Below are 12,345 nucleotides of genomic sequence, written 5' to 3' on the forward strand. Positions count from 1 at the left end.
AGAGAAACAAAGAGACAGAGACAAACAGAGGCAGGGAGACAAGACTCAGAGAGACAGAGACAATGAGAAAGACAGAGACAGACAGACAGAGGCAGAGAGACAGACAGAGACAGAGAGAAACAAAGAGACAGATTCAGAGAGAGACACAGAACAAACAATACTGAGAAAAGTAGAATGACCAAAGTATTCTGTCAAGAGAAGTAGTGAAATTTGTTTCACTAAAGGTAAAACAGTTCTCTGATGAAAGAGGAAGATAGGTGTCATTCCATCAGTGCCTTCAAAATGAAGTGGCTACATAATAAATGTTAAAATGCTTTCCAGTGAACAATCTGATTTTTGAATCATTTAACCCTTTATCATTTGTTAAGCTATTCTGCAATCTTGTAAAGCATTAAGGTAGAATTGGTATTTTTTTAGTTGTTTTCCAAAGATGTTATTGAGATACAATACTGGAGGGTCAATCTGGCAGTCTTGGCCCATTCACCCAGGTGGGACTATTGGGTTGAGTTTAATGACTCAAGCTTCTCTGCTTACCTGATCATTTACTTCCTAAGTTGGGAGAATCCATTTAAATTATATTGCAAAGGATTTCGGGGAGGGGGAATCCTGCCTGTACTTTTTATTCTCTGTGCATCCTTGGGCAAATGCATTCTCTCTCTGGGCCTCACTGTCCCCATCTGTGAAACAAAGGACCACCCTGTCCTGTGACTGTATGTGGAATGTGTAGGCTGACTGAGGCTGCTAGCCTTCCTAGGGAGAAGTGAGACAACCAGCCAGTCTTAAAGAGGGGGAGGGGCAAAGAGAGGAAAAAAAAGTTTTTCAGCAAAATTTATTGCTTTAGAGCAGAGGTCCTTAACTTTTATTTTATCATTAACACCTCTGGCAGTCTGGTAAGGCTTATGGACTTCCTCTCAGAATAATCTTTTCTAAATGCATAAAATAATATACATAGGATTCCAAAGTATCCAAAGGTTAGTGAAAATAAAAATGTAATTTTCCCCCTCATATAAGTTCATGGACTCTGGGATCCACAGGTTTCAAGTTAAGAATTCCTAGTTTCAAATTTTAAAAAGAGACCCTGGGAAGACAAAGAACTCTACAAAAGCTTGAGCCTGTATTTTGCTTATATGTGTATCCTGGAGGAAGTGTATTCCTTTAACTTTATATCCTGGAGAAAAAAAGTTTTCTGTGGAGAAAACTTATTTGAGCCCTGTGAAACTGATGGTTTGATATTGTAGAATTTTAAAGGCAGATGGAATATTAGGAATATTTGGGCCACCCCATCATGCAGATGAACAAACTGGTGGGAGTGGGACTGGTGCTGGACTGAAAAATCTCTAAGCATCCTGGAAGAATCAGAATTTGAACCCATGTCCTCTGTAATGGAAGTTAAATGTGCTTCCCATAATTTACCAAGTATATTATACTTTTGTCTATGGTCACAGTTAAAATGAAAGAACTGGGTATGAGATCTTAATTTGGGAAAGGGTAGTGAATTTTAAGGGGATTTAGAAACTAAACAAACCTAAATCAAGTTTTATTTCTTAAGAGTTTTTCATTTCATTAGAAGCATTTTATTACAATTTAAATGTGAGTAATACAATTCTTCCCTTTCCTTAAAATCTACACAAAGTCTATTTCAAATAAGCACATTTTTATGAAAAAAATGTAGCGGTCAAATCATTACTTGTTAGTTTCTGGTCAGGGAAAGTTGTTGTCTAAGTGATACATAATTTGAAATAAAGGTAGTTTTTTTCTCCTTCTCTGTCTCGAACCCCTTTAGGAAGGATAGGAGCCTTTCAAGTGGCAGGTGACAGGGAGCCTCTTAAGCTTCTCTCTCATGAAAGGGGAAAGCTGAAGCAAAGGATCTTAACAGCTTGTACTCAAATGTTCTCTTTAGACTGGAAAATAATATTAGCTCAAATAATTATTTTACACAATTGAAATTTCCTGGAACTGAAAATATTGGCATTTCAATGCTTTCATGACATCTTATATTCACCGTAGGTTAGTTACAAGACTAACTGATTAACCCTTTTAAAGAGTGTCACCTGATATACTAAGATCCATAAAACAGTTATTGAATCATGAAGCATCTGAGAAAGAAATCTTTATTGTAATAAAGAAATACAGCAAGATTGTTTATAAGCACTGCTTCTATGTCTAAAGATTAGTTCATTCAATAAGAATCTTGTAACATGGTACCAGCATGGGTGCAATAAACTTTATGGAATGGCTCATAAGATTAGACTAATTAAAGATAATCTAATTTGGACAATTTTTATCTTCTGGAAAAGAAATGTGATGTCATTCTCTGGGAAGAGACACTGTTTCATCTCTGGGGGATGTGCTACCAAAAAGAAAATCTCTTAAGATATGTGTAATATTAAAAATTAGGGTTGATCCATAGGACAGTCTTAGATCTACCCATTGCCTCTCAAAAGATCCACCACATAGACTGTTAAGCCCCATAATTATCTCCCCTATTTGTGACAAGCATGGACTAATCAGTCTCTGAGGGAGTTTTCCTGCAGATCATTGAGGAGAGTATGTATGCTTCACATTTCTTATCAAGCTATTTTGTACTCAGTATAACATAAGAGCAGACCAAAGTTCATTATCCTCATCTAGACTAGAATTAATTCAAATTAAGAAAAAGAGACATTTTTAAAAGTGGATTTCTTGTGATTTGCAATAAAGAGTCTTCACTATTTTTTTAAGCAACATAGGTTCTAGCTGCCTATAATCCCATATTAAAAGATTAGAAAAAACATCTGAAGAAATCAGAGAGTGTCTAATTGAGGTTCTTGCCTTTAATCCTGTGAGTAGACTCCCTCTTGGATATCAAGATCTGTCAGTGCAGAGTCATGGGAATTGTGCAAGGAAAAAGAAACCATGAGGAATACAGCATATTCTTTCCTGTTTAAGAAATAAAAAGGGAAAAACACAGGCAACGATATCAAAACATAAGTCAACCCAAAATAAAGGGGGACCAGACAAATTGGTTTACAAATAGAAACTAATGAAAGTGAGGAAGTGAAGGAATAAGAGGGGCATTGCTGCCTTATAATTATCTAAATCTACCTTGCAAGTTAAAACACATGAAATGAGTCTTTTTTTTTTCAAAATAAGATCATCATTATAATCAAGAAATAGAATAGAATTAAAAATAAAACAGACTCAAATTGGAATGCAATTAGATTGGCTACAGAGCACTTTGAAATTTTACTTGAGTTCATTATCATATTTTCCAAAAATGCTTCTGTTTCATTCAGATAAGCAGATAAATGCATTGTAATCTTTATTTTTCAACTGGCATAGTAGAATATTGTGAGTTAAAAAAAAGTTACATAGGTATGTAACAAAACAAAAAATGTAGAACTTTCATTTATTGGCAAGTTCTTATGTGTTAACAGCAAATGAAGAAGTCCAAAAAAAAAAAAATCAGGCCACAGTTTATAAGAAAGAGATCGAATTAACTCTAAGGATGAAGTAATTCCTTTGAGTTAAAGAGACAGAATCTCTCTATAACATATTAAACAAGAAAACAGATTCAATGTGAAGATGAAAGGAAAAAAATCAGGATAGAAAAAAATAGCTCTGTCCTGAAATCAAGGTAAATGTAAAAAATGAAAACATAATACTTTAATCTCAAAGGTCTTTGTTTTGCTCACTAATTGCTTAGAAATAGGTACAAACTGCATTTGTAAGTTATGTAAGGATTTATATCTAATGAAATATATATTCATATGTATGTAGGTATAGTAAACACATTTCTCTTCAACATATTATGCATGAATACTTTAAAAGGGTTAATTCACTGCATATTCAGAAAGTTTTCTTTTATTTCCTTCATAAACAAACTCGCATATAGAAAAGTCATTTAAAAATCTTTTAATATGCAAGTTAATATTTTATTAACACTCTTTTGGAAAAAAAAAGATGCATCTGTTCCAGTAAACTGGGTTATGAGGTACTACAAAAGGCAAGAGGAATCATTCTGTAATACAGAAAAAGCATGAAACTCAGGAGAAATACTGGGAAAAATTAAAACAATCCAATACTATGGTTTTTTTTTCTTTTCAACAGGAAATAGAAAACCTTTTTACAGAATAATAACTTCAATTTGTATATCATATTTCACAACCAACAAGATTCCAAGGCACTTCAAAAACTAAAAAGTATATGGTACACATTATTAACATTTTAATGTTCAACATACATTTAGGCAATGTCTATGTGGAGTTGAATGTCTCCACATAATTCATCATCAAAGACCTGCCATGATAAAAAGGAAATTTGTGAGAGTGTGTGCTTTTGTGTGTTAGTCAGCTCTTAATCTACATGGATCAAGTCACCAGATAGTTTTACTCATCCCAGGTTATTGTCATAGAATCATTCTATTAGCTACTGAAGATTATAGAATGAGTATGATTTAAGGCCAAATACATCAGGGCTATACAATCACTGTGAAATGCAGAATTGAGCAAAGATCTGGGGGGAATATGGCCAGGGTAGCACTTGAATAATTTATATTTAAAAACTGCACAAATTAGGATATTTGTATGGATTGAAGCCTCTATTGCCCAAATTGGCTTTACACACAACCTAGATCATTGTTTATTGCTAAATGAAGTCATATTTATAGTGTCTGTCAGAGCTGGCTACCAAGTGGTGTATATAGCATATTTGAACATCTAACCAACTAATTCCAAGATAGTAGAACTGGCTTTTCTTTTCCTTTCTTTTCTTTTTTTGATTCTCTTTTTTCTTTTTTTTCTTCCCCCCTTCCTCTCCTCCCCTTTCCCTCTCTTGCCCTTTTCCTCTCTTCTCTTCTCCTCTCCTCTCCTCCCATCCTCTTTTTCTCCCTTCCTCTTCCCTCCCCTCTCCTCTCCTCTTATCTCCTTTATTAGACCTGGGATTTCATTTTAGTAAAGAGTTCCTGGTGAGAAATTTTCTCTACCAAAGGACATTAGCAACTTCTTTAATGTAGTTTTAGAGAGATGCTGGAGGGGACTGAAAGGATGTGGCACACTCAGAGTCATACAGACAATAGCTGTCAGAAGTAACTCTTGAACTCAGGTCATCCTGACTTGGAAGAGAGGAAGGAAGGAAAGAAAAGGAAGAAATCTGTAAAAACCTAGGTGCCAGGCACTGTCCTAAGCATTTTATAATTATTATCTCATTTGTTCCTCACAATGACCCTGGAAAGTAGGTGCTATTATGATCCCCTTGAGGAAAATGAAGTAGACAAAGCTTGTGACTTGCCCAGGGTCACACAGCTAGTAAGTGCCTGAGGCTGGATTTGTACTAGATCTTCTGGATTCCAGGCCAAGTGCTCTATCTACTGGGTCACCTAGATGCCTCCCAGGATTAATCACAGAGTGATCAAATTGTCTTTGAGATGACTGAGGTAACAATAGTATAGACGTAATCACAGGCCAAACATAGTGGTTGCTAATTAGCAGTCTATATAAACACTTCAGAACTTCAAGGACTATTATTTTACCAGTATGGGTATTCCCTTCACCAATGCATGATCAAAATACATACATTCTAGTTATTTATATCTTATTTGACCAATATTAACTATACTTTTTGAGGAAGAATAGATGTCATTTGTAATCTTACTATAAGATTATACTAAAATCCAGGGTATGCTCTCTTCTAGCAGCAGTGTGTGTGTGTGTGTGTGTTGGGGTGTATTAGTCCAGAGAGGAGTCTATTTTTTCCCTATTTGGGTGCCCATCCATATGTGGGTAGTGCCACCGTTCCCCAACTCCTCCCTGAGGGCATGACTTTCTAGTTCAATCCCTCAGCACTTCCTTTCGAACTAGCAATGGAAAAGAAAAATATGAAAGAAAAAATCGCCCAAGTTGGCCACCACAACTATTCCAGTTCCCAGCTGACTCACAACATTCTTGACATCAGAGACTACTAGGTTCACTTTATGTTCAGAATAGTTCAGATCTACATTGTTACCTACTTTGGGGAGGCTATGAAAATATGAATCAGTAAAGTCTCTCTTCTGTACAGCTCCAAGATCCCACTGTGCCAGGAAAGATCCCAGCAGTAATAAGATGCATTTTTCTCTCTCTTTGTATCTTGGTACCTATTACCTTTTCCTCAGAGGCCTATGAGCAGATGAAATACATATAGATCAGTAATGCAATGGTTAATCATAGGTTTATTTTAATAATACCTTTTAAAAACTAGGTGAACAGTAATACAGATGAGAGAAAAGGTAATAGGTACGAAGGAGAGAGAGAGAGAGAGAGAGAAGGAGGGAGGGAGAGAGGGAGAGAGAGATGGAGGGAGAAAGGGAGGGAGAGAGGGAGAGAGAGAGGGGGAAGAGAGGAGAGGAGAGAGATAAGTTTTGGAAGAAACTCATGTTTTCCTGAAGAAAGAGAGGAAAAATAAAATTATAATCTTGGATCTTCCCCTCTGCATGAGCTCAAATCTGTCCACATACACATGGCTTGGTCTCAGAGTTCAGCACTGGTCACTTTATCACTATATTCTACTCCATAGAGACTATTCTTTGTTGCTGCTGACTCCTTGCTCCAGATGCAATTTCTAGTGGGACTCCTGTCTGGGGTCCCCATACCCATTATCATCCATGGTACAAATACAGGTTGTGGTAACTGGGGTCCCCTGGTGTCTCTGCTTCTGCTTGCACCGATGGGAGCAACAGCTTCTGTTTGAACCAAGAGATAACTTCCTGTACTCTACATTTTGCTTTTTTAATTTTCATTATTTTCCCTTGACTTTTAGCTCTCTGACTGACAACCAGACTATCTACTTATCTCAACCTCTTGGATGTTGTTACTCTTCACTAACTGGAATGACTGCTTTGGCCTGGCATTCATATTACATCTGCTCTCATTTTGTATTAAAAATCCTCAAAGGGGCGGCCAGGTAGCACAGCGAGTAAGAGCACTGGCTCCAGTGTCAGGATGACCTGGAAATCAAATCCCAGGCTCAGACACTTAGCACCCATCCAGAAACACCTGGCCGTGTAACCTTGAACAAGTTACTTAACCCCGATTGCTTAAAAAAAAATCCTCAGAGCTGTCTCCTGCCTTGATTTATCCCAATTGAGGATTACTCTTCCCTTCTTTCACCCAGGAATTTCCATAATTTATGTTCTGCATGGCCAGGTTCTTAATTCCAGGGTACTTAGCAACTTCCCTTAAGGAATTTATAATTTAATTGGAGAGACCAAGTATACAATTATAAAAATAATACTAGGTAATAAATATATTAGAATTAGTGTACTATAGTAGAAAAAAGACTAGACTTGGAGTTAAAAAAATTGGTGTTCAAATCCTAGTTCCAACATTTACTAGCTATGTATATCCAATGATAGCAGATGGAGTAAAGCTACAAAAGGTACAAAAAAATGACAAAATAGAAGGAGAAAAGCATAAAGAAAGAACAGAGGCAAAGCTCTCTAAAAAATTTGAAAGGTAGAGGGACTTGTGCAGTTTTTCAAGTGCTAAGTGCTGAAGCCAGGACCTGGCACCAAGCCTACTGCTTTTTCCTATGATTTTCACATTTTCACATTTCATATGATTTTTCTCCTTTGGGAGAGACTGAAGGTACATGAGAGAAGATACTTTGCTAGAGCAAAGTACCAGAAGAAGGATGGAATGTGATCAAGGGTTCAAATAGAGGGATTAGTATCAGCAAGTGTCTTCTGAGGCAGGAAGAAAGTGAGAGAAAATGGGTAATGTAGCTAAGAAGTTTTGAGAATTTGAGGAGAGGAATTCCGAAATCTTCATTATGGATGTCTTTCTCTGTGGATAATTTTCTCTTTGCCCAAAAGAAAAAAAAAGTCTGTTACCTTGTTAGTTTCTGTAACTCACTATTTTTTCTAACTTGTTTTCTATTGGACCAGTTACCATGTTCTATATGCATAGACTTCCCTCCCCCAAGTAAAAGCAGGCTTACCATCCTGAATATGTCCATATGCAATGTCAGTGCTCATTTTTGACCACTGTTCCAGTTTGAGGATATTTTGAATTATAATTCCATTTGCCAACATACTGGCAACCTCCTCTATCTGATGTCATCTGCAAATGTAATGAGCCCATTTGGCATTCCATCATCCAAACCACTGGCCAAATGTTAAATAGTGTTGAGCTGAGGACTGACCCCTGCAGAACACCTCTTGTTAGATTTTCCCTTTAATTCATTCCCCAAATGATACTTATGATCTGTATCTTTAGATTTCTAGCATTGGTTAGAAATACTTCAGGACATAATATATTTCTAATAATTAAGAAATACTCTAATTGGAAATCATATAAGGCAGACAGTAGTAGAGCTTGGGAATGCTGAGCAGCACACATAAAAGACAGAGTTACACATATGCATAAAAAGGGCTAAAATTGGCCCTTATGAGTGTAACAGAAAATCACGAAGCAAGGAAAAAACACAGACTGTGTTGAAATGTCCATTACTTGCTTCAACCTAGACTAAAATGCCTATATGGCCCAGGGGAAATTAGAAAGAAAAATAGCATTTTATAAATCATTAAACCAAAGTTTTACTATAGCTATGTTATTGGTAAATCACTTCTAAATGAATATCTTTACCTCTGTATCTAATTGGAACATCATACCACACCTGGTGAATTCAGGCTCCTTCTCTCCCCTCATTCTTCTTCTCATTCCCAAGTCTATTACAATTCTACACTAAGGAGTATGGAATACTGTTTTATCATACAGTTCTTCTCTCCAGTCTAACAAACACTTATTAACTGCTTGCTTTGTACAAGGCATTGTGCTATGCACTAGGGATACAAATAGGAAGACAAACCAGTTTCTGTCCTCAGGGAACTTACATTCTATTTAGAAGGGAAGAAGAATTTAGTAGGCATTGTGCCTATGTGCCAGACACTGTGCTAAGTCTTTTATAGATATCTTACATACTTCTCACAAACACCTTGGGAAGTATAGTTGAGGAAACTGAGGCAGACAAAGATTGACTTGCCTAGGTTCATACTGCTGGTAAGTGTCTGAGGCCAGATTTGAAATCAAGACAGCCCAGCATTCTATCCATTGTGACACCTAGTTGAAGTGATAAGTGGAGACAAATATGTAAAAACAAACTAGAAAATTGAAGAGGAAGAAAACATCAGCTGAAGGTCACATCCCAAGTGTAGTAGAAAGTCAATAAAAAGACATGGAGTTAGTGTTAGTCAAACAAGAAGCACTGATTAAACACATGCTGTGTGCCAACCACTGTAATAAGCACTGAGATAGAAAGAAAGACAAAAACAGGACTTTAAGGAGTGCACATTTTAATGGATGAGACAACATTGAAACAACTACATACATCAAGGATACATGCAGAGCAAAAGGAAGGCACCAGAAGGGAGAAGAGAACCAAGAAAGATCTCTTTCAGAAGGTAGAATTTGAGTTGAATCTTGAAAGATTACAGGGAAACAATGAGGCAGGAATGAGGAGGAAGAATGTTCCAGGTATAGGGGAGAACCAGTGAAAATGGCACTAAATCAGGACACGGAATGTTGTGAGTAAGGAAGAGAAAGCAGGCAAATATAGTTGGATGACAGAGTAGGAACAGGATAGAAATATCGGAAGAGTGAAAAAGTAGGAAGAAACCAGTTTGGGAAGACTTTGAGTGAGTGCCAAACAGAGGATTTTGTATTCAAGCATAGAGGTAGTAGGGAGCACCTAAATTTTACTAAGTAGGAGGCTGGATTGATATCACTTTGGCAGCTGAGTGGAGAATAGATTGGAATTAGGAGAAACTTGAGATGGAGAGACCAACTAGAAGTCCATTAAAGCAGTTTGGACCTGAAGTGATGAGGGATTTCACCAGAGTGGTGACTGTGAGGCAGATTTAAGAGAAGGAAAATATATGAGGGATGTTAGGAAAATAGTAATGACCAGATCTGATAAGATAAGATGAGTGAAGTGAATTCAAAGGAGGAGTTGAGAATGATAGTCAAGTTGCAAGCCTGGTGACTAGAAGAATGGTGGTGCCTTCAATAATAATAATAGGAAAGATAGGAAGAGGGAAGGGTTTGAGGAGGAAAGAATGACTCCTTTTTTGCATGTCAAGTTCGAAATGCCTTTGGAATGTGCAATTTGATATATCCAGAAGGCAGGTGATGTGAGACTGGAGCTCAGAAGACAAGTTAGGGGTGGATATATAGAACTGGGAATCACATGCATAGAAATAATTGAGATCACTAAGCAAAGTAGTATAGAAGGAGAAGAGGAGGGTGCAGGATAGAACTTTGGGACCACTAAAAGTTAGTGGGAGTGACCTAGGTGATGGTCTAGCGAAGGAGACCAAGAAAGAAGTTTGATGGGTAGTAGGAGAAACAAAAGGAGCCATGTCACAGAAGCATAGAACACTGGGAGTAACCAGGAGGGAGGGAGGATCAAACAGTGTAAAGGGCTGCAGAAAGATCAAAAAGGATGAAGACAGAAAAAAAGCCCATTAGATTTGACAACTAAGAGATAATTGGTAACTTCGAGAGAGCTGTTTCAGTTAAACAGTGAGATCACATGCCACACTGCAGAGTTTTGAAGAGAATAAATGAGGAGGAAGGAGAGGTACCAAGTACTTTCTGGTTTCTTAAGGATTGTTTCTGAAGTTCACCAACAAAGACTGGACTTTGTCTTGTTTTTTAGGTAGAGAAGACATGTGAATGTTTGTAGGCAACAGGGAAGAAGCCAGTAGATATAAGATTAAAGAGAGAATGGGAATAATATGGGGTTGCAATCAATCTGATAAGGAATATGGGAATAGGGGGCATCAAAGGTAAACATGGAGGGATTTGCTTTAGCAAAGAGGAGAGCAACCTTCTCATGGGAGACAGGTGTGAAGAAGGAAGTGGGGGGTGGAGATTTCTTCATGATGTGAGATGAGGAGGAGGGCAGAAGAGAGATTTCTTCTTAAATGGCCTCCCTCTTTTTTTTGGATAACGTATAAGGCAAGGTCTTTATCTCAGAGGGTGGCAGATGGGTGTTGTAGGAGGATGAAAGAGAAATAAGAATGTTTGAGAGATAGGAAATTGTTAAGAGAGGTGCAAAGGAATTGCAATACATGAATAGGGCTGAAGGAGAAGGAGGATAGTAGTAATCCAAGGTTGGTATTTGACAAAATAGATTAAATGATAGGACAATCAGTCAAGGGATTTAAGTGTAGAAAAGAGAAAAGAATTAACTGATTAAGGACTGAGGAAAGGGAATTGAGGAAAATACAGGTATGATGACTTCATGGAGATGGAAAGTAGAATGCTGAGTTCAGAGAATAATTAATAATCCAATCAGTCTAGAATGTGGAATGCATTAAGAGGTGTAAAATGAAATGTTTGGAAATGTGTGTGGGAACAAGACTGTAGATGTCTTTAAATGCCAGTCTGAGGAGTTTGGATTTTATCCTAGAGATAATAGGAAGCTAGTAGAGAGGTTAATGTAAGGGAATACTATAGTCAGACCTACATCTTAGAAATATTAATTTTCTAGCTATGTGAAAGATGAATTGAAGAAGGAAGAGACTAGAATGAGCAATGCCAATAGGCAATTTATTATTACAGTTCAGGTAACAGGTAGCCCAAACTAGGGTAGTAGCGATATGGGTGAAGAGAAGATACATGCGAGAGATGCTATGGACATAGCTGATTGTACTGTTATGGTAAAAGAAAGGGAAGAGTTGAAGGCAAATGTCATGTCCAATTGAAATTGAAGAACACGATTTTTATTGTTTAACACCCATGGTATGATTTCCTTCAGCAGTGGGACCAGCTCTTGAGGAGTAAAGGTGCATAAAGGGAATAATACAGAGTTGGGGTTTCACAAAGCATGAACTTAAATTCAATTAAAGTGTAAGTGATTCATTATATATATATATATATATATATATATATATATATATATATATACCTGACCAAATACAGAGTTAAGACTTTTAAAGAAAATGAGTCCAGAGAAGTGAATCAGGAGGGGTGGAGTGACTGGACAGCATACTAAAGATAAAGAATAGGTTTAAGAGGAGCTGAGAGAGAGATAAAAAGAGGAATTTTTATCAAAGAGAAGAATTTCAGAGTTCAAAATCATAGGGATGCCAGTTATATGTCTGGTGGAAATGGGTGGCTGAGGTGGAATGAAGATAGAGAAGAATAGAGGATATTGATGAATGGTAGATTGGGGGTACAGGAGGTAGTGGTGTTAGGAGGAGGAGACAGAGAATTTCAATTTGTGCTTTGAAGTTTCTAACCAAGAAAACAGGAGCTGGGTTGGAGCAGAAGATTATGAACCTGATGCCAAATTCCTTGAGGCCAATAGCTGATTAGGCAAGATAAA

The 12,345-nt window shown here is 37.2% G+C and overlaps 1 long non-coding RNA gene across 3 annotated transcripts in view; it reads left to right on the plus strand.

The window, feature by feature from the left end:
• Positions 1-12,345, plus strand: part of LOC138141784 (uncharacterized) — a 327,266-nt gene that overhangs the window by 289,603 nt on the left and 25,318 nt on the right. The window lies entirely within an intron of this gene.

Source organism: Petaurus breviceps, unplaced genomic scaffold, assembly GCF_028583685.1.
Source record: "Petaurus breviceps papuanus isolate PSGF00001 unplaced genomic scaffold, PetGlider_PUasm1.0 90491, whole genome shotgun sequence".
NCBI lineage: Eukaryota > Metazoa > Chordata > Mammalia > Diprotodontia > Petauridae > Petaurus > Petaurus breviceps.